The sequence below is a fragment of the Bombina bombina genome, chromosome 1 (assembly GCF_027579735.1).
Source record: "Bombina bombina isolate aBomBom1 chromosome 1, aBomBom1.pri, whole genome shotgun sequence".
NCBI lineage: Eukaryota > Metazoa > Chordata > Amphibia > Anura > Bombinatoridae > Bombina > Bombina bombina.
The window spans coordinates 974,132,629-974,156,055 of record NC_069499.1 but is presented as its reverse complement, the minus strand read 5'-3'; positions in this window follow the sequence as shown (position 1 = coordinate 974,156,055).

Genomic DNA, 23,427 nt, shown 5'->3' with positions numbered 1-23,427 from the left:
ATTTTTGTATTTACGTTATTTGTGTATTTTTATAGTGCCTAATTGATCATATGTATACGTTAGTCAAATATTTTGTAAGTACATATATATTTTTTTGTTAATACATTGTAACTCCAGTGACTTGTTCCGCCCACACTTACTTGTCTTTAATGATTGGCTATATATTAATTAGCCCTTTAATTGCTGTGATTGAATAACAGCTTTGTATTTAAGGCACTGAATTGTGGGAAACAGACATGGTCACTGAGGATTACTATGTAGCAACATAAGGAAACGCGTCTGTCCTAATTTTTTTTCCCTATCCTGCTGCCTGTCTTTTGCTGACTTTTCCTTACGTGTTGGAGTACTTTGCCATTTGGCATATTTGGCTTGTTCAGCCCTTTGTTCCACATGTTCTAAATAAACAGGTAAACTACTTGGCACATTTTACTTGTTGAGTCTCATTTGCTGCCGGGTGCGCTGGACTTTGCTGTTTCTGTGTTTAGGGGTTAAACACTTTAGTTGCGGCGGGGTCTGGGAGCGGCAGGATAGGGGTTAATAACTTTATGTAAGTGGCGGCGGTATAGGGGGCGGAAGATTAGAGATTAATATGTATAATGTAGGTGGCGGTAGGCTCCAGGAGCGGCGGTTTAGGGGTTAATATATTTATTAGAGTTGCGATGGGCTCCGGGAGTGGTGGTTTAGGGGTTAATAACTTTATTTAGGTGCGGCGGGGTCTGGGAGTGGCGTTATAGGGGTTAATAACTTTATTTATGTGCGGCGGGGTTCAGGAGCGGCGGTTTAGGGGATAATAACTTTATTTATGTGCGCCGGGGTCCAGGAGCGGCGGTTTAGGGGTTAATAACTTTATTTAGGTGCGGCGGGGTCCGGGAGTGGCGGTATAGGGGGTAAAACAGTATAGTATAGTGTGGGTGCTTAGTGACAGGGTACCAATAAAGCTGTGAAAAAGCCGAAGAGCAGCGAGATCGATGACTGTTAGTTAACAACAGTCCGCTGCTCATAGCCCCGTACTTGGTGCACGGCTTTTTGACAGCTTTTTTGGTAATTTTGGAGAACGTATTCTGGTCTGTGGCAGCGATGTTAGGCGATCTTAGGTGAGCGTATTGGTACCGGCGAATGCAAGAAAGTCGACGCTTTGATAAATAGATGCCAAAGTATAGACAGACAGCATAGTAGAATGCATGACTGATTTAGATGTCCTTCAAAGAGAGAAACTATACAATGTACCTGTCTCAATAAAGTCAATTAGGTTTCTCTTTATCACAATCTCTCCTGTCCCTCTCTGCCAAAGGATCATTACATTTAAAAAAATACTATCGTGTATAAATGAGAACTATTTAAAACATTTCAAAATATATATTTGTTCCTGTTAAAATTGTTTGTTTTAAATTTGAACTAATAAAAAGTTAATATTCTCTACACCCCCAAGCATACAAACAATTATTTTTTTCAGCACACGAACAGCTGGGTCAATAATAAGGCAGACTATTATAAATACCTAACCTTTTTTCAACAAAACACTTGCCATCAGAAGCAACATCCCACCACAAGACTGCAACCTTTCAACTGCACCCCCGGTCACCCCCTCCAACACTCTCAGTACCTTCCCCCCAACCACTGAGAATGAAGTGAGTTCCCTAATATCTTCCTCACACCTCACTACATGCCCCCTTGACCCTATCCCTTCACATCTAATACCCTCTCTGTCCTCTACCCTCACCCCAGCTCTTACTCACATATTCAACCGATCCCTTACTACTGGTTCATTTCCATCATCATTCAAACATGCAAAGGTCACCCCCATCCTCAAAAAACCCTCCCTCGACCCCAATTCTCCTGCAAACTACCGCCCCATATCACTACTTCCGGTAGCTTCTAAAGTCCTAGAAAAACTAGTTTTCGATCGCCTAACACACTTCCTATCCTCCAACTCACTGCTTGACCCCCTGCAATCTGGCTTCCGTCCCCAACACTCAACTGAGACTGCCCTCACCAAGGTTACGAACGATCTTCTTTCTGCTAAAAACAATGGCCACTATTCTATACTTATCTTACTTGACCTGTCTGCTGCCTTTGACACTGTTGACCATCCCCTCCTCTTACGGACTCTCAGCTCCCTTGGACTCTGTGACATTGCCCTCTCCTGGATCCACTCTTATCTCTCTAATAGATCCTTTTCTGTCTCATTTGCTGGTGACTCATCCTCTCCACTGCCTCTGTCTGTTGGAGTACCTCAAGGCTCTGTTCTAGGCCCTCTACTCTTCTCTATTTATACTTCCACGCTGGGTCAACTTATTAGTAGCTATGGCTTCAGCTATCACCTCTATGCTGATGATACTCAGATCTACCTATCCACTCCTGCACTCTCTCCGTCTGTCCTTTCCCACATCAGCAGCTGCTTATCTGGCATTTCTTCCTGGATGGCCTCTCACCACCTAAAAATCAACATGTCCAAGACTGAGCTTCTTCTAATCCCCCCAACTAATTCTACTCCAGTTTCTAACTTTACTATCACTGTCGGTGACACCACTATCTCCCCATCACCCCAAGTCCGCTGCCTTGGAGTTACACTCGACTCCAATCTGTCCTTCATACCCCACATCCAATCGCTCTCTTCATCCTGTCGCAACCACCTACGCAATATCTCCAAAATCCGTCCTTTTCTGAGCGCTGAAACTACTAAACAGATAATCCATTCCCTAGTAATTTCCCGGCTTGACTACTGTAACAACCTACTAACTGGCCTTCCTCTCTCCCGCCTCTCCCCCCTTCAATCCATCCTAAATGCCTCTGCTAGGCTAATCCACCTCTCCCGACGCTCTGTATCTGCTGCACCCCTCTGTGAGTCCCTTCACTGGCTCCCCATTCACAGCAGAACTAAATTCAAAATTCTCACTTTGACCTACAAAGCCCTTACCAATGCAGCCCCCCCATACCTGTCCTCACTCATCAACAAATATACTCCAGCCCGTCCCCTAAGATCCAACAACGATCTACTCCTTGCCTCTTCTACCATCACCTCCTCTCATGCTAGACTACAGGACTTCTCTCGTGCGGCACCAACCCTCTGGAACGCACTTTCTCGTGCTGTCAGACTTTCCCCCAACCTCTCCTCCTTTAAACGCTCCCTAAAGACCTTCTTGTTCAGGGAAGCCTATAACCAAATCAGTAACTAATGAATTCCACTTGCCTAATAGTTGCCCTCATCTAACTTCACACTAACATCACTCCCACCTTTGCAGTCCCCACCTCCTGTTTCTCACCCTCCTACCCATTTAGATTGTAAGTTCCCACGGGAACAGGGCTCCCAATTCCTCCTGTATTTGTTTGTTAAATTTTGTCTGGTGTCTCATATTGTACTGACCTTTTATCTTTGTTACCTATGAACAGCGCTGCGGAATCTGTTGGCGCTTTATAAATAAAGAATAATAATAATAATAATAATAACCTAAGATCTCAAGGTTGGTGCAAGTATTATGCATGTGCGGCATATAGCTTCTCCCAAACATGCACAATGCTTGCGGCGGCCTTAACGCACAGTGCTGTTATTTCACTTCCGGCGGCCATCTTAGTTAAGATCGCCTGCATCAGATTTTGGTGCCTACAGGCACTTGGGCTGTAAATCTGTCCCTGACAAGAACATCCATTTTTTTTTTATTATCAAAAATCTGCAATACTGTTTTAATGCCCATTTTTAATGCAACAAGGAAACAAAATGTTTCATAGAAGTAGGGGGGAGAACAGTGTGTTTCTTATTCGCTATTGCAGTAAAGATTGGCTACGTAAGAAATATTCAACCCATTGCCATCCTTATTTATAACTTTTTCTAAAGGGACATGAAACCCCCAAATTTTTCTTTCATTGTTCAGGTAGAGTAGACAATTTTGAACAACTTTCCAATGTACTTCTAATATCAAATGTACTTAAGGGGACAGTAAACCTTAAAAATAATGTTATATAATTCTGCACATAGCACTAAGTGCAGCTCGCTCCTGCTCTGTCAGACAGCAGGAGCGAGCTGCATTGCTGTGTTATGGCGCGGTCGGGCCGGGCTGTGACTATACAGCTGGCCCGATGCGCTGTTTGAAAAAAACAGACCCGCTCAGAAGATCACAGAGAGCGGGTCTGTAAAACAGCAGGGTTTTTTAAAAATTCAAAGGGGAAATTATGTTTTATAATGTTTGCGCTAATATAATGTTATATAATTCTGCACTATGTGCAGAATTTTATAACATTATTTTTAAGATTTACTGACACTTTAATTTTCTTGTTATCCTTTGTTAAAGGAGCAGCAGTATACTACTGTATGGAGCTAGCTTAACACATTGGGTGAACCAATGATGCAAGGCATATTTGTGCAGCCACCAATCAGCAGTGTTGCTCCTAAGCCTACCTAGGTATACTTTTCAACAAAGGATACTAAGAGAAAGAAAGAAATTACATGATACAGGTAAATTGGAAAATGACCTGCTCTATATTGAAATGTTCAGAAGCAGAGTAAAAAACACAATCCTGGATGGAAAAAAGCAGACACCATATAATCTGAACATACGGGAAAGGAACACAATTAGATTCTTAAAATAAAATAAGGAGATAACAATAAAGCCAGCGGACAAGGGCGGCTCTACAGGTATCATGAACACTACTGACTACATTAAGGTAGCACACAGGCAGCTGTCTAACCCTGTCCACTATAGCAAACTACAAAGGGGCCAGCATGAATATACACCAAAGAATTCAGACAGATTAAAAAAAACTACCCCCCATTCTCACACACATCCAGACCCTGATACGAGATAACCTCAAAATTGGCACATTCTACATGCTCCTAAAAATACATAAACAGGGAACCCAAGAATACCTATAATATCTGGAATTGACACATTAACGGAAAATATCTCTGGCTAGGTAGAAAATATTCTGAAACCTCTGGTAAAAAAAACACAGCCAGTTTTAATTTAATACACCACAGCTAAATAAGCTGGCTAACCTTGGTGTACTACCAGAAGGTACCATCTTGGCAACAATAGATGTTGAAGCAATGTAGACCAATATCCCTCATCAAGATATCCTAGCAGCATGCCAGGAGTTTTTACATCAAAATGACCTACCAGCAGAGTGTATCTAACAACTTTTAAATTGTATACTCGCGCATAACTATTTTACATTTGGGGAGCATATTTACCTACAAAAGATGAGCACAGCTATGAGAACAAGAATGACTTCCAGTATGCAAACCTTGAAAATATTTTTTTTTTTATCCACCTGCAACATAAGACCACATGCATACTTCTGCTATGTTGATGATATTCTAATAATATGGACAGCAGCTGAGTAACTATTAATTCATTTCCACAAAAGATTTAATAAATTCCATCCCTCCTACTGTTAAACTCTCCCTAAACCACTCCACCAAACACAATTTTCTAGACACCACTATTTACATTAAGAACAGTACCATACATACCGCCATCTATCACAAACCCACAGACTGTCCTTCATATCTAAAATATGACAGTTTCCATTCAAAACACACAAAATACTACATTATTTACAGCCAAGCCATTAGATACAACCAGATCTGCTCAAACAAAACTGACAGGGATACATATTTAAAATAACTTAAAAATGAATTAAGGAACCAAGACTACCAGCCAAGAATAATAGAAAAATAAGTTCACAAAATAAGTTAACAGAGTAACCAAAATACCCAGGGACAAACTCCTTCAATACAGGCCAACACTAGAAAATAACAGGGTACCTCTATTTGTAACCTATAACCCACTATTAGATATTTTAAGAACAATTGCCAGAGACTTACATCCAACTCTCCATAAGGACAGAGAACTAAAAGAAATGTTCCCAGACCTTACACTCCTCTCATACAGGCAAAACACAGACCTTAAAAAAATGTTAATCAAAAGCCAAATAGGATACCCCACAAAAAATGGCACATTTTCCTGCAACCAAAAGAAATGCAAAACCTGCTCCCACATCCGAACAACCGAGACAATCTCACCTCCCAGCGAAGAATAAGAATACAGAATCCAGGGCTGTTTTTTTTTTTTTGCTGTTCATCAAGGGGTCCATCCGATAAAAATCGTCGCCCGCAAAAGCCGGCGACGCCAATATTTGCGCGGGTTTGGTATCACATATACAGCGTAACCTAGAAGTTACGCGCGTATATTTCTGCCGTCGCCCGTAGTTTTTTGGGCTATAGGCAGGTATACCAAACCCGCACAGTTTGGTATCCAATATGCAGCGTAAGGACTTACGTGGCGAAAATGGAGAAAACTTACTCCATTTTCACCTCGCCACAAAAAGCAGCCGTAAGAAGCCTTACGCTGACTATTGGAGCCCCGTAACTCCCTAAACTGGCTGCTAAAATAAACCTAACACCTAACGCATGCGCAATGTCTATCTCCCTGTCAACCGCGATCTTCTAAAATAAACCTAACACCTAACGCATGCGCAATGTCTATCTACCTGTCAACCGCGATCCCCCCCCCCCGAAATCCCTAATAAAGTTATTAACCCCTAAACCGCCGCTCCCGGACCCCGCCGCCATCTACGTAAACTAACCCCCTACTGTGAGCCCCTAAAACCGCCGCCATCTACCTTATCTATCCCCTAATTAGAACCTTAGAACCCCTTACACCGCTGTCATTTACCTTATCTATCCCCTAATCTGACCCCTTACACCGCCGCCACCTATATAAAAATTATTAACCCCTAATCTAATCCCCCTATACCGCCGCCAGCTATATTAATATTATTAACCCCTAATGTAAGCCCCTTACACCGCCGCCATCTCTATTAAAATGATTAACCCCTAATTTAATCTACCTACCCCGCCGCCAGCTATATTATCTATATTAACCCTAAGTATATTATAGTTAATATAGGTATTACATTATATATATTAACTATATTAACCCTAATTATATTAGGGTTAATATAGTTAATATAGTTACTATAGTATTTATATTAACTATATTAACTCTATCTAACCCTAACACCCCTAACTAAATTTATATTAAATTAATCTAATTCATTTATAAACTAAAATATTCCTATTTAAATCTTAATACTTACCTATAAAATAAACCCTAAGATAGCTACAATATAATTAATAATTACATTGTAGCTATGTTAGGGTTAATATTTATTTTACAGGTAAATTGTTAATTATTTTAACTAGGTATAATAGCTATTAAATAGTTATTAACTATTTAATATCTACCTAGTTAAAATAATTACCCAATTACCTGTAAAATAAATCCTAACCTAAGTTACAAATACACCTACACTATCAATAAATTAAATAAACTACAAACATCTATCGAAAAATACAATTAAATTAACTAAACTAAATTACAAAAAAAAAAAAAGATTACAAGATTTTTAAGCTAATTACACCTATTCTAAGCCCCCTAATAAAATAATAAACCCCCAAAATAAAAAAAATTCCCTGCCCTATTCTAAATTAAACAAATTTCAAAGCTCTTTACCTTACCAGCCCTTAAAAGGGCCTTTTGTGGGGCATGCCCCAAAGAATTCAGCTCTTTTGCATACAAATACAATACCCCCCCCCATTACAACCCACCACCCACATACCCCTATTCTAAAACCACCCAAACCCCCCTTAAAAAAGCCTAACACTACCCCCCTGAAGATCTCCCTACCTTGTCTTCACCACACCGGGCCGAACTCCTGATCCGATCCGGGTGATGTCTTCCTCCAAGCGGCAAAGAAGAATTCTTCCTCCGGCGATGTCTTCCTCCAAGCGGCAAAGAAGAATTCTTCCTCCGGCGACGTCTTCCTCCAAGCGGCAGCAAAGTCTTCATTCTTCCAGCGGCATCTTCAATCTTCTTTCTTCGCTCCGCCGCTGCGGAGCATCTATCCCGGCCGACTACTGAACTACGAATGAGGTACCTTTAAATGACGTCATCCAAGATGGCGTCCGCCGAATTCCGATTGGCTGATAGGATTCTATCAGCCAATCGGAATTAAGTTAAAAAATCTGATTGGCTGATTGAATCAGCCAATCAGATTCAAGTTCAATCCGATTGGCTGATCCAATCAGCCAATCAGATTGAGCTCGCATTCTATTGGCTGATCGGAACAGCCAATAGAATGCGAGCTCAATCTGATTGGCTAATTGGATCAGCCAATCCGATTGAACTTGAATCTGATTGGCTGATTCAATCAGCCAATCAGATTTTTTTAACTTAATTCCGATTGGCTGATAGAATCCTATCAGCCAATCGGAATTCGGCGGACGCCATCTTGGATGACGTCATTTAAAGGTACCTCATTCGTAGTTCAGTAGTCGGCCGGGATGGATGCTCCGCAGCGGCGGAGCGAAGAAAGAAGATTGAAGATGCCGCCGGAAGAATTAAGACTTTGCTGCCGCTTGGAGGAAGACGTCGCCGGAGGAAGAATTCTTCTTTGCCGCTTGGAGGAAGACATCGCCGGAGGAAGAATTCTTCTTTCCGCTTGGAGGAAGACATCGCCCGGATCGGATCAGGAGTTCGGCCCGGTGTGGTGAAGACAAGGTAGGGAGATCTTCAGGGGGGTAGTGTTAGGCTTTTTTAAGGGGGGTTTGGGTGGTTTTAGAATAGGGGTATGTGGGTGGTGGGTTGTAATGGGGGGGGTATTGTATTTGTATGCAAAAGAGCTGAATTCTTTGGGGCATGCCCCACAAAAGGCCCTTTTAAGGGCTGGTAAGGTAAAGAGCTTTGAAATTTGTTTAATTTAGAATAGGGCAGGGAATTTTTTTTATTTTGGGGGTTTATTATTTTATTAGGGGGCTTAGAATAGGTGTAATTAGCTTAAAAATCTTGTAATCTTTTTTTATTTTTTGTAATTTAGTGTTTTTTTTTTTGTAATTTAGTTTAGTTAATTTAATTGTATTTTTAGATAGATGTTTGTAGTTTATTTAATTTATTGATAGTGTAGGTGTATTTGTAACTTAGGTTAGGATTTATTTTACAGGTAATTGGGTAATTATTTTAACTAGGTAGATATTAAATAGTTAATAACTATTTAATAGCTATTATACCTAGTTAAAATAATTAACAATTTACCTGTAAAATAAATATTAACCCTAACATGGCTACAATGTAATTATTAATTATATTGTAGCTATCTTAGGGTTTATTTTATAGGTAAGTATTTAGATTTAAATAGGAATATTTTAGTTTATAAATGAATTAGATTAATTTAATATAAATTTAGTTAGGGGTGTTAGGGTTAGATAGAGTTAATATAGTTAATATAAATACTATAGTAACTATATTAACTATATTAACCCTAATAGCTCGAGTTGCGAGCTGAAACTGCGGGCGACGCCGGTTCCCTCGCTTGCGCCGCAAACTGCGATCTATATCGGATCGCGCCCCATATGTGGTGCACCAGGACAAGGAGAAACAGGACAACAACTCAGAAAAAGAATGAATCTCCACCACTTCACAATCACCAAACAAACAACACATGCACAAGTAAGGAAACATTTCAACAGACCACATCACAATTAACAGGATTTGAGAGTCACATTACTGTAAGGGAACTTCAGATCTCAAAGGGAAAGAAGGATTTGAGGATACAAATTCATAAGCCTGTTTGACTCTTTCAATTCAGGGTGGTACCTAAATAATTCTGAGTAATTGTTTTATCATATAGATGTCTGTTATAATATCCCTTACAGCCTGGTTTCTCAACAGCCGGGCCGTGGCCCATTACCGGGCCGTGATAGCCCTGTTGGTGGGCCCTGACCTGTCATGCCCCCACTGCACACTCTTACCCCACTGCACACAAGGGGCAGACTGAGACCAGTCAAGGCCCCAGGAAAACTGTCTCACACTGACCCAAATGTATTCAAATTTATGCAAATGAACATGGTAGCCTCTCTGCCCTAACCCCAACAGGCCCATCAACCTCCAGAGCCAGGACCCAAAACATTAAGGGCCAAAGAAAGGGCCCCCAACCTCCATGTCCCTCACAGCGACAGACCCTCGGCAGGACCCTCACACTCCAGGGCCCCCACTAAACCCACATTGAACTGCTTAGTTACTGATAGGACAAATCCCTGCTGCTTACTATATATATATATATATATATATATATATATATATATATATATATATATATATAAACTACCGGGCCCTGGACATGTCCAGCTAAAATTTACCGGGCCTTGAGGTCACTTTGGTTGAGAACCACTGCCTTACACAGTGAGAAACAGACAGTCTCCTCACACATAAGATACCACATGATCCTGCACTCTGTGTGCTTGCCGCTTTGTTTTGCATATCTATGTAATCATGTCCAGGATTCACAAATCTCTTCACACATCACTGTGAAACCTTTCCCAGAGCTCTGACCTTACAGCTACATCACAGCAAATGTTCATGTTTACATTTGTCATATACCTTACTGCCTTACCCTGTATACCGTATATAAATATGACTGAACTTTATTTATATATCAAAATGCCTGAGGGAGGGAGCTCAGTCTCCTGAAACCTTGCAACTGTATCCACTATTAGTAGCTATTAAAGTTATCACCTGTACATCACTTTTGTTATTTTATATAAAAAAGGATTTTTATTTTCTTTTAATGCACTGGCTAACACGGTACTGCCCTTTTTATGCTCTATCTGAACCATGAAAGTTTCATTTTGACTTTACTGTCTATTTAAAGGGACAGCCTACTCCAAAATTGTCAATGTTTAAAAGATAGATAATCCCTTTATTACCAATTCCCCAGTTTTGCATAGCCAACATGTTTATATTAAAGGGATAGTGTACACCAATTTTCATTAAAGTGTATGTAATAGACACTAGTATAAAGAAGAGTAAGCACAGATACTGATCTTAAAATCCAGTAGAAAACCTTTTAAAAACTTACTTAGAAGTTTCCAGTGTAGCACTGCTGATGAGATTAGGCTGGGACACCCACTGAAAGGGGCTGATGTATGAGCAGACCCTCCCCCCTTCACTGCATATGAAAAGACATAACATAAGCAGGAGCCAGCAGGAGTCTGTTAACGCACGTATACATCTGCCACTGTGAGCTTTGGTTAGGAGTCTTAAAATTATCATAATGCTATTAAAAATAAGCCAAACTATACATTGTTACAAAAACACTCCCATATGGGCTATATAAATGGATCATCTACAAAACATTTATGTAAAGACAAATCTAGTGTGCAATGTCCCTTTAAAATACTTTTTACCTCTGTGATTACCTTGTATCTAAGCCTCTGCAGACTGCTCCCTTATCTCAGGGCTGTTTACAGACATGCATTTTAGCCAATCTGTGCTGGTTCCTGTACAACTCCACGGGCGTGAGCACAATAGCTATATGGCACACATGAAATAGCAGTGTCTTGCTGTGAAAAGTTATTTAAAAATCATGTGATAAGAGGCTGTCTCTAGTGGCTTAGAAACAGGCAGAAATCTAGAAGTTTAAATGTTATAAAGTATAGTAATACAACAATGTTGGTTGTGGATAGCTGGGGAATGTGTAGTAAAGGCGTTTCCTATCTTTTTAAACAATAAAAATGTTGGTGCAGACTGTCCCTTTAAGTTCATTGTATTATTTTGGGACAATATACAAAACAACTTTGTCTATTAAGCACTTTCTTTTATAATATTAAAAGATTACTTTTTTAAGGATGTCTCTTAGTTCCAGTTTTTTTTTTTTACATATTATCTATTACAAAAGGAAACAGAAATTTTAAACACTGCAACGTGGTTACCATTTATAGAGACAAAGATTTGCTGTTTAGAAGGAACGAATACTATTCGTGTATCCTTTTATTTTAAATTACAAAAGTGGAGCACATTAGTTGTTATTAATAATTGATTTGTTTCCTTATGTTAAAGGGACACTGAACCCAAAATTTTTCTTTTGTAATTCAGAAAGAGCATGCAATTTTAAGCAACTTTCTAACTTACTCCTATTAACCAATTTGTCATCGTTCTCTTGCTATCTTTATTTGAAAAAGAAGGCATCTAAGCTTTTTTGGGGTTCAGTACTCTGGACAGCACTTTTTTATTGGTGGATGAATTTATCCACCAATCAGCAAGGACAACCCAGGTTGTTCACCAAAAATGGGCCGGCATCTAAACTTACATTCTTGCATTTCAAATAAAGATACCAAGAGAATGAAGAAAATTTTATAATAGGAGTAAATTAGAAAGTTGCTTAAAATTTCATGCTCTATCTGAATCACGAAAGAAAAATTTTGGTTACAGTGTCCCTTTAATTATTAAGCACATCTATATTTCTTGATTTTGAGGAAAAAAAAAAAAAATACAATCTAGCAATGGGCCTACATTTGCTGAATTCAATGGGATTGAAATAAAGTATAATTTATTTTGTTTCATTGAATGCATTAAAAAAGGGAAACATACCGTAATTGTGATTTCTAATTCTCAGATGTATACTGAAAATTAAATATATGCTGAACATATCTGAATATTTGAATATGTATGAACCATGATGTATCATCTTGGGAATATTGTTTTGAATGTAAATTAAATACTAACCAAAATAATGTATTTCAGCTGGCTGAAAACAAATTGTTCGCATAGTTTATCATATAAACATTCTGCTAATGTGAAACTCTGGGGCTCTCCCTAGCCAATACTCATACGTGATATACACCTAGTCTAAGGGTTGGGGTAACACAGAAAAACAATCCATTCTTAGTTCCATCCGTCAAAACAGGGACAGGACTAACTTCCTTTCCTGTTCTCCAGACAATGCAACCTGCTTTAGATGCGCACCGTCTCAATTCTCTTCACTCTGAAGATCCTGATCCTTGCAGAATGAAGTTCTGTACCTTTCTTATCAAGCATATTGCTGTTCATTGCATTCTGGAATTCTAGAATGTTTTGCCTCCTGATAGATGGGCGCTGCCCTGGGGTACTTGTTGCTTATATGGTGTTGGTGTGCATTAATAAGTAAAATAGAAAAATGGTAAGAAGCGCCAAATAGGCAGCTGAATACACACAAGTTAAATGAAAATACAAAAGTTTCATTTCAAAATTAATATTTTCAAAGAATAATATATATAAATATCACCGGTGGTGCACAAAAAAGGTTAAAACACAATACTAAAATGCAATACACAATAAAAACTAATATTAAAACTCTCAAAAGGGGAAGAGGGAAAAATAAGGGATGTACTGCTAAAAAAAATTAAAATAGGGGTAATATACTAGAACTTTCCGCTGGAGTTTAGTTGGTATAATATAATAGCTATTCAACGTTTTCAGTTCCGTCCAATCTTTGAATCCAATAGGTGGATCTAGTAAATGTCTCGTGAACGTAGAGAGATATATTTGTCCATATATCTTTGTTTGGGGTAAGCAAATAGGAAAAGTAAGGGCTATAATGGCCTCTTTTGAGAAGAGTCTAATCCGACTTACAGCTAGATTACGAGTTATGCGTGCTATAGGGAAATGAACGAACGCAAGAAAAGTTGCGATATTTAATCCCCTATAGGGCAGCCATTACAAGTTTTTCAAAGCCTGGCTTGTGCATGCAATATGGGGTTTTTAAGCTTCATACCGCACGCAAAAAAGGCGCTGTTTTGACGTGCCTGTGCATTGATGTCTATGGGGAAAGGCCCTTTTAAGGGCTATTGTTAGTTTAGTTTAGGCTAGGGTTTTTTTTATTTTGGGTGGGCTTTTTTTTATTTTGATAGAGCTATTAGATTAGGTGTAATTAGTTTAAAGATCTTGTAATTTGTTTTTTTATTTTCTGTAATTTAGTGTTTTTTTGTGGTAATTTAGCTAATTTTATTTAATTTATTTAATTGTATTTAATGTAGGGAATTTATTTAATTGTAGTGTCGTGTTAGGTGTTTTTGTAACTTAGGTTAGGTTTTATTTTACAGGTCAATTTGTATTAATTTTAGCTAGGCAGTTATTAAATAGTTAATAACTATGTAGTAACTATTCTACCTAGTTAAAATAAATACAAACTTGCCTGTAAAATAAAAATAAACCCGAAGATAGATACAATGTAACTATTAGTTATATTGTAGCTAGCTTAGGGTTTATTTTATAGGTAAGTATTTAGTTTTAAATAGGAATAATTTAGGTAATGATAGTAATTTTATTTAGATTTATTTAAATTATATTTAAGTAAGGGGGTGTTAGGGTTAGACTTAGGTTTAAAGGGTTAATAAATTTAGAATAGTGGCGGCGACGTTGGGGACGGCAGATTAGGGGTTAATAAATGTAGGTAGGTGACGGCGATGTTGGGGCAGCAGATTAGGGGTTAATAAATATAATGTAGGTGGCGGCGATGTTGGGGGCAGCAGATTAGGGGTTAATAATATTTAACTAGTGTTTGCGAGGCAGGAATGTGGCGGTTTAGGGGTTAATATGTTTATTATAGTGGCTGCGATTTCCGGAGCAGCAGATTAGGGGTTGAGAATTTTATTATAGTGTTTTCGATCGGGAGGGCCTCGGTTTAGGGGTTAATAGGTAGTTTATGGGTGTTAGTGTACTTTGTAGCACTTTAGTTATGAGTTTTATGCTACAGCATTGTAGTGTAAAACTCATAACTACTGACTTTAAAATGCAGTACGAATCTTGTTGGTAAAGGCTGTACCGCTCACTTTTTTGCCTCTCAGGACAAACTCGTAATACCAGCGCTATGTAAGTCCCATATTAAAAAGGCTTTACGAAATTTACGTAAATAGGTTTGTGGTAAGGCCAAAAAAGTGTGCGGTACACCTATACCTGCAAGACTCATAATAGCAGCGGGCGTAAAAAAGCAGCGTTAGGACCTGTTAACGCTGCTTTTTTACCTTAACGCACAACTCGTAATCTAGACGAAATTATCCAAAATAATAAAATTATTCCTATTCTAATACCCATTAAAAATAAAAACACCCCAAAATAAATAACCTAATCTAGAATAAACTACCAATGGCGATCCAAGATGGCATCCCTTGCATTCCTATTGGCTGAAAAATTTGAATCAGTCAATAGGAATTAGCACTGCTAAAATCCTTTTGGCTGTTCAAATCAGCCAATAGGATTTAAGCAGCTCTCATTCTATTGGATGATTCATCATCCAATAGAATGAGAGCTGCTTAAATCCTATTGGCTGTTTTTTTTTGTTTGTTTTTTTTGGGTGTTTTTTTTTTAGTTTAGGGTTTGGGCAATGCAAAATAGCTAAATGACCTTTTAAGGGCAATGCCCATCCAAATGCCTTTTTCAGGTGATCTCTTATAAAGCGTATCAGATAAGGGGCTCACCTTGTTGTACTTGATGGCCTGTATCCAATAAACTTAAGGATACACTTTGGGACTCAGCATTTTTCTTTCCTCTCCCAATGGGTAGCTTAGGTTTTTGTTAGAGTGAGGTTTTTTATTTTAGGGGGTTGGTTGGGTGGTGGGTTTTACTGTTGGGGGGTCTTTGTATTTTTTTTTTACAGGTAAAAGAGCTGTTTAACTTAGGGCAATGCCCTACAAAAGGCCCTTTTAAGGGCCACTGGTAGTTTATTGTAGGCTAGGGTTTTTTTTAATTTGGGTGGGCTTTTAGATTAGGTGTAATTCTTTTTTATTTTTAATAATTTCGCTTGTTATTTTTCGTACTTTAGTGTTTGTTATTTTTTGTAATTTAGTCTTTTTTATTTTTTGCAATTAGATACTTTGTAATTTTTAGAGTAGTGTTAGGATTTTTTAATGTGTAGTTTAATTTAATTTAATTGGTAGTTAGTTTAATTTTAGTTTAATAATTATATTAATTTAATTGTTAGTTTAAACTTAGTTTTTTTAATTTGACAGGTAAGTTTTAATTTAATTTAAGGTAGGGAAATTGTAATTTTAATATAAAGTTAGTGGGGCATTTGGTTTAGGGGTTACTAGTTTAATTTAGTTTATTGCGATGTGAGGGGCCTTCGGTTTAGGGGTTAATAGGTTTATTATAGTGGCGGCAGTGTAGGGCTTAATAACTTAAGTATAGTGGGGGCGATGTGGGCGGATGGCAGATTAGGGGTTAATAATATTTAAATAGTGTTTGCGATGCGGGAGGTCGGCGGTTAACTTTATATTAATATAAAGTTAGGGGGGCGTTTGGTTTAGGGGATACTAGTTTTATTTAGTTTATTGCGATGTGGGGGCTTTCGGTTTAGGGGTTAATAGGTTTATTATAGTGGCGGCGGTGTATGGCTTAATAACTTTTGTATAGTGGGGGCGATGTGGGCGGATGGCAGATTAGGGGTTAATAATATTTAAATGGTGTCTGCGATGCGGGAGGTTGGCGGTTTAGGGGTTAATAAGTTTATTATAGTGCTGATGATGTTGGAGAGTGGCGGAATAGGGGTTAATTAAAATAATTGTGGCGGCGATGTCGGGAGCGGCAGATTAGGGTTAATAACTTTAATATAGTGTATGTGGGAGGGCCTCGGTTTAGGGGTTAATAGGTGGTTTATGGGTATTTTGTGTACTTTGTAGGAGTTTAGTTATGATTTTTATGTTACTGTTTTGTAGTGTAAAATTCATAACTACTGCTTTTAGATGGCGTCTTGTCATTTTAGGCTGTAACGCCGTTTTTTTAGCCAGAACGCAAAACTCGTAAGACCAGCACTATGGGAATTCCATTAAAAAACATCATTTTTAAGGGTGCGGTTCTGACGTTGCGTTACAGGCTAATACCGACAAGACTTGTAATCGCTGCGGTGCTGTTTTAACACTGAAATTACCATATTTACAGCGTTAAAATACGAACGCACAACTCGTAATCTAGGTGTTTGTGCTTGTTGATATAGGAGACAATCCTGTTAGGTCGTTTAGAAGAATAACATGTGGTATGCTAAGTACAATGGAAATCTATAGTAGGAAAAGGGACTCGCCAAAATTCGAAAGTAATACTTCCTCCGCTTTCATTAGTATATGCAATAAGGTGAAGTACAAACATGGAATTGGATAACACGGTTTTATCTAGTTCTCTTTATGATGCAGAGGCAAGAATGAAGTTATTTAAACCTGCGTTCTCAGCAGAACGGTCTGAAGGCTTCAGCCCCTGCATGGAGTCACAATTCAAAGCTCTTGAAAAATTGTTGATTGCAGACTTAAGGTTAACCTGGGACATTGAGGCATTTGAACATTACATGGAGCTCAATAGAATCCCACGAGGATTGAGGTTAAATACATTTCCTACCTTTGAGGTGGAAAATCGATATATATAATCATAAAATGGAATGATGCACTCTCAGAGTGTTCATTAAAACTATTGACAATACTGATACGCTGTAAGCTGCAGAAAAGGACTAACCTCAAAGAAAGAATGGAAGATATTGAAAAAGAAATCAGGAAATTTGAGGCACATGAAAAATTTCTGGAGCAAAAAAAATTAATGAAAGAATACGTGGACAAGCTTGATGCTATCCTTGCTGAATGCAAGGGAGAAAAATTCCACAGGGACAGATTGGATTATAAAGCAAATAAGATTTATCAATGGCCAACCTTCCAGAAAAATCATGGAGATCCAATTCCAATAAAGGAAAAAGATGGGGAGATAATAAGATGAAAAAAAGATGATACTAAAGGAAAAGCACCTAAACCCATATTGAAGAATAAGAACTCTAAGAAGGTGTTGTTCACTTCAACAGAAGTGGAAACCTCAGATCAAAAATCAGCTACATCAGCTGAATCATCTTCTCCTCCCCCTCTTCCTCTCTGTCCTCTGTCTCTTCTTTGTCTTCTCATTCTCTACAGGTTACCAGCACGGATGACACTGAGAGTGAAGGTCCAGCAGTACGCCCTAAAGATTCAAAAAAAGAATCTAAAAAAGAGTCCAAGAAAGGATCAAAAGTCTCTTTAGGCGGGTCAGAAGATCAAAAAACAAGAAGAAAAAAGAAGTGAATTATAAAAGACCTGGACTATTGGACCTTAATGTTATCAATTTGTCCACCTGTGTGTTGAGTGAAGATCAAACGAACCTGTTGAGCAGAGGCTTGGGCTTTGCCCCAATTAGAGGTTTTTCTCCTTTTAACACCCTGCTTAATGTCAACAGGTTCATTAGAAAACTCACTCTGAAAAGTTTTTTTGCATTTTAACCTGTACATGAAGATAATATGGTAAATTCAAATGTTGATCAAATGTTAGTACAGAATGAAGTTTAATTTTAGGATGCATGTGTATTTGGCACTATGATTTATTTACAGGAAGGTCATGATACCTTAAGTTAGCGGTCACATCCTATGAGCCCTAAGAAAAGTGGGTCAGATTTTTACCCCATTCAGTTTAGGGGCGCTGCGGTAAATAGCTTTCAAAAAAGTGTTGAAAGGGATATTTTAAATTTGGCATCTTCTAAAAAGCCAGTGAAACATAATTTTAAGAAGTCTGAAAAATTGGCGTTGGAGTCTCTTCAAGGTAACCATGATATAGTTATTATGAACTCGACAAAGGAGGAAATATAGTTATCCTAAACAAAAGTGAATACTTTGAGGAGGCTCTACATCAACTTAGTGACACTTCCACTTCTAAACTTCTTAGTGAAAATCCTACATTGGTGTTTAGGAGACAATTGATAACATTGCTGGATGATGGTATTCATCTAGGAGTGTTTAAACAGGAGGATCTCTGATTTTTGGTACCAGAATTTCCCTTTGCACCCCTATTTCACTATTTGCCAAAGGTGCACAAAAATCTTGAATGGCCGCCAGGTAGACCCATTGTATTGGCCATTGGGTCCCTACTCGAATCATTCTCCGAAAGGTTGGATTATATCCTTCAGCCAATAGTGAAAGGTTTGTACAGTTATCTTAGAGATTCATCTAATCTCCTTGAAAGTAACTAAAATGGAGAGAGAATTACTCTTGGGTAGTAGTGGATATTGCTTCCTTATATACCTGCATCCCTCATGCATTAGGCTTAAGAGCCATAAGATATTTTTTGGATACATTTTCAGCATATGAGGATGATGTTAAGGCATATATTTGTTTTATTTTGGAATTTGTTCTAACCCACAATTTTCTAACGTTTAATGATAAATTCTATCTTCAATGTTGTGGAACGGCAATTGGGGTGCAATTCACCCCTTGTTTCGCCAACTTGTATGTAGGTTATTGATAAATAATATATATGTATAACAATGAGTACAAAGAGCATACTGATAAGATACTTTATTATAGGAGGTTCATCAATGATCTTATCTTGATCTTATCTTTCAGGAAACCCACAGCGGGGAACACTATTCTTCATGCGAGTTTGTGAAAAAGGGGGAGGAGAACAGCACCCCTGAGATAGAACAAAAGCTAGAATAACTTCCATGCCTGTTCATTTATATTGCAACTCAGGGTGCTCGTTCTTTTAGCACACTATGCCCCTTCACAGAGAACAAATATCCTGTAGCATATCAGTCTGATCCTGCCCAGTGACAGTCCAGCGCCGAAATACCAGGCAATTCTTCTCTGAACAAGGGAAGCAACAACCCCAGGTGATCGTTTCGGCCTTCTGTGGGCCTCGTCAGTGAGGTGCAGTTGTATCTCTCTAAGGGCATGTGTGCATGGGGTCCACGTCTGGATTACCCATTACTCTTAGGGAGACCTAAGGGTAATTTAAATATGCGAAAAAGGGGGAGGAGAACAGCACCCCTGAGATAGAACAAAAGCTAGAATAACTATGCGAGTTTGTGCCATCCTCCTCACCTTGTTCGTGCCATACCAAGGGGTCAGTTTATCAAGGGTTCAGTTTATTAGACTAAGGCGTAACACCAATGATGATTTGGTTTCTTTGCAGCAGGCAAATGAACTAACTAAAACATTGATAGCCAGGGGATATGATCCAACTGAAGTAGAGAAAACTAAATTAGAAATCAGCACGATGGCAATAGGAAAAAAAGGTTGAAAGAAGTGCTTACAGCTCATTTAGTGACAGCATTGTATTCACTACGGAATACACAAATCAATTTCCACAGATAGTTAAAATTCTTAAAAGAAATTTGCCAATACTTGCAGGTGATGATATGTTACAAAGTCATGTTGATAAATGCAAGTTTGTTCCAAAAAAAAACATTGACTTTGGCATCTATATTGACTCCGAGTATGTTCCAAATACAATGACTACCAGGGTTGATCAATGGTTAAGAAGGAGTTTTAAATGTGGAGCAAGAACTTGAGGATGGGTGTAACTAATACGTTTAGATCATCTGTTGATGCAGTGACATGATATTGGATTCTATGCCAATTGTAAAACGACATTTGCTGTCTATTTATTAGAGTGCAATATTTGTCATGTCCTGTACGTCGGTAAGACGACAAGAGAAGTCAATGTGAGGATAAGAGAACATGTAACTGATGTTAAGAATTACTGTAAAGATTCAAAAGTGGTCAGACATTTTAACCTCACTCACTTTACTAGCATTGGTGATTTCTCAGTAAAAATGATTGATGTGGCAAAAACTCCCCCTAGGGGTGAAAACAAATATAAGATACTTGATAAAAAGGAACTGTATTGGATATACAGACTTAAAGGGACATTAAACACTAAATACATGCTAGATATAATGATGCATTCAAATAAAAGATTAGTCCATGACTAATATGTAGATGTATTATTTAAAGTTTCATTAGTTGTTTAAAAAGTGACAAAATAAGTGTAAAGTTTTAGTGTCTATAAAACATTGGGAGCTGCCATGTTGTAACTTGTGTTACCTTCTCTGCTGTGGCCAATTAGGGTCAGTTATAAATAGGTCACTAGAGTGTGCAGCCAATGGTTGTGCTGGATTTAACAGTGTTCTGCACTTCCATTTCTAACAGGAACTGAAAAGCTCACAATTTCAAAATGGAATTACAGGCAAAGAGGACAAAATAAATAATGAAAGTATATTGCAGACTTGTTTTATTATATACAATTTATCATATTATATTACCATCTCAAAGTGTTTAATGTCTCTTTAAGACTAGGGTTCCCACCGGTTTAAATCTTGAGTGGGATATTAGTTACTTTGTCTCAATGTTTCCTTAAAGTACTTAGCCTATCTATACATATGTTCCTTTGTTTCCCTGATTTCTAAGTAAGCACAATCAGATGCATATAATCAGGGTATGTCTGTATAATAGAAAGTGAGCAATTGTTTAAGAGACATCTAAGGGAGCTTACTCTGATGTATATAATCAGGTCATGTTTGTATGATAGAGTTCTGAGATGTAAGCACAATAATGAATCCGTATTGAGATATTATCTAGATATCATGTGCTGGTTATCAAAATCATTCTCACAAATATACTATGAGTTTCTAGAATTTTCAATAAACCCATGATAGCATTATTTTACTAGTGCACCAGTTCTTATACTAGTGTAATGATGTATGAGAAACATGCAGATGTGGTTTAGCAATGCCTGCATAATGTGAGCTAGATGACAGCAACATATGAGAGAATACTGCAATCTGGTCTAACCTTGTTAGATTAGTAACGATGTGTTGAAATGTAGAATACAGATGATTGTTATCTTAATATACTATGTATCATCATTAGCCTGTTGAAAGTATAATGATATCTAACTTTTCATCTCACTTAATGATATATTTAAGTAATAATTTTTTTCAGATGCTTTGTGTTTTATTAGTTGTATAATGCAATCAAAGTATGTGTGTAAGTACAAATTTCTCCTTGACGTGCTATTCTGTATATTGTGAACTGGATGTTAACCGTGGCATATACTATTATATATATTTTTAATGTTTTATGTTGTAATTTGACTTAGGCATTAAATAGTTAATATGTGATCACATATGGCCAGCTTAAAAGAGGGTCATAGGTGTACTATCCTCAGTCTATGAGGAAGTGCCACTAGAGGTATGAGGAAGCGCCACTAGCGGGCGCGAAACGTGTCAGACGATTTGTCCCTGTTTGTACTTTTACCGCTTTGTTGAATAAACGTCTCTTCTTTTATCCACACTGCTGAGCTGCTGGACTTTTTTAATTCTGATTCTTCCTCTGCTTATCTGTTTGTGTAATCACAGCTGTCTTCCACGCCAAACACTCGGCGTTCACCTGTCTAGAGGCTTGAGCTGTTAGCGTGATGTCCGTTACACATTATGTAGTACAGGCCAATGAACAATGCAGATTACCGGCTTTCACGTCCCCCAGGAAATTCTTAGCAAAGTAAATTTTCAGAGCACTCTGATTTTCTGCAGGTCCGTTGCAGACTGTGTTACATGTTAACTCATCGAAACACAGTCTCCAATGGCGGAAAATCAGAGCGCTCTGAAAATTTACTTTGCTAGGAATTTCCTGGAGGATGTGAAAGCCGATAATCCGCATTGTTCATTGGCCTGTACTACATCACGTGTAACGGACATCACGCTAATGGCTCAAGCCTCTAGACAGGTGAGCTCCGAGTGTTTTGTGTGGAAGACAGCTGTGATTACACAAACAGGGGAGCGGAGGAAGTATTACTTTTGAATTTTGGTGAGTCCCTTTTCCTACTTTGGATTTCCACTGTACTTAGCATACCGGATGTTATTCTTATAAGTCGGATTAGACTCTTCTCAAAAGGGGCCATTATAGCCCTTACTTTTCCTCTTTGCTTACCCCAAACAAAGATATATGGACAAATATATCTCTCTATTAGACATGTGCAATTCGTTTTGGCCGAATTTACCTTTCGGCCGAATTTTGGCCGATTCGGAGATTCGAATGAATCCAAATTTCCGAATCGGCACCATAACTAAAATTCCGAAAATTAATAAATCAGTTTCCGAATTTTCGGATCCATTCTTTATTCATATTCGGATTTTTTCATTGTTCTAATCTAAACCAAAGTTCCCCGACATTGCAGACACTAAAACACTAAATAAAGCTATTTACCCCTAAACTGCCGTTCCCCGACATCGCTGACACTAACTAAACCTATTAACCCCTAAACCGCAGTTCCCAAACATCGCCAACACTAAATAAACCTATTAACCCCTAAATCAGCCAATAGTAATGAGAGCTGCTTAAATCCTATTGGCTGTTCAAATCAGCCAATAGGATTTAAGCAGCCCGCATTCCTATTGGCTGATTTAAAATTTCCAGCCAATAGGAATGGAACAGTGCTCAATATAAAAGGCGTACCTTGCATTGAATCCTCAGTGTGCGGTGGACAATCGCATGAAGAGGACCTCCACGTTGGACTGATGGACCTCTACCTCCACGCATCCACTGACCGCTCTGCCTCCGCATGAATGAAGAAGATAGAAGATGCCAGTCCCGCGATGGATGAAGATAGAGCCGTCTGTCTGAAGATGCTTCGCTGCTGGGATGAAGATCTTTCGCCGGACTTCAGAAACTGTGAGTACCAATTTTGGGGGTAGTGTTCGGTTTTTTTGGGGTGTTTTTTTTTCAGGGCAATGAGTAGATTAGGTTTTTTTAGTTAGTTTTTTTTTATTTTGTGGGTTGGGGGGG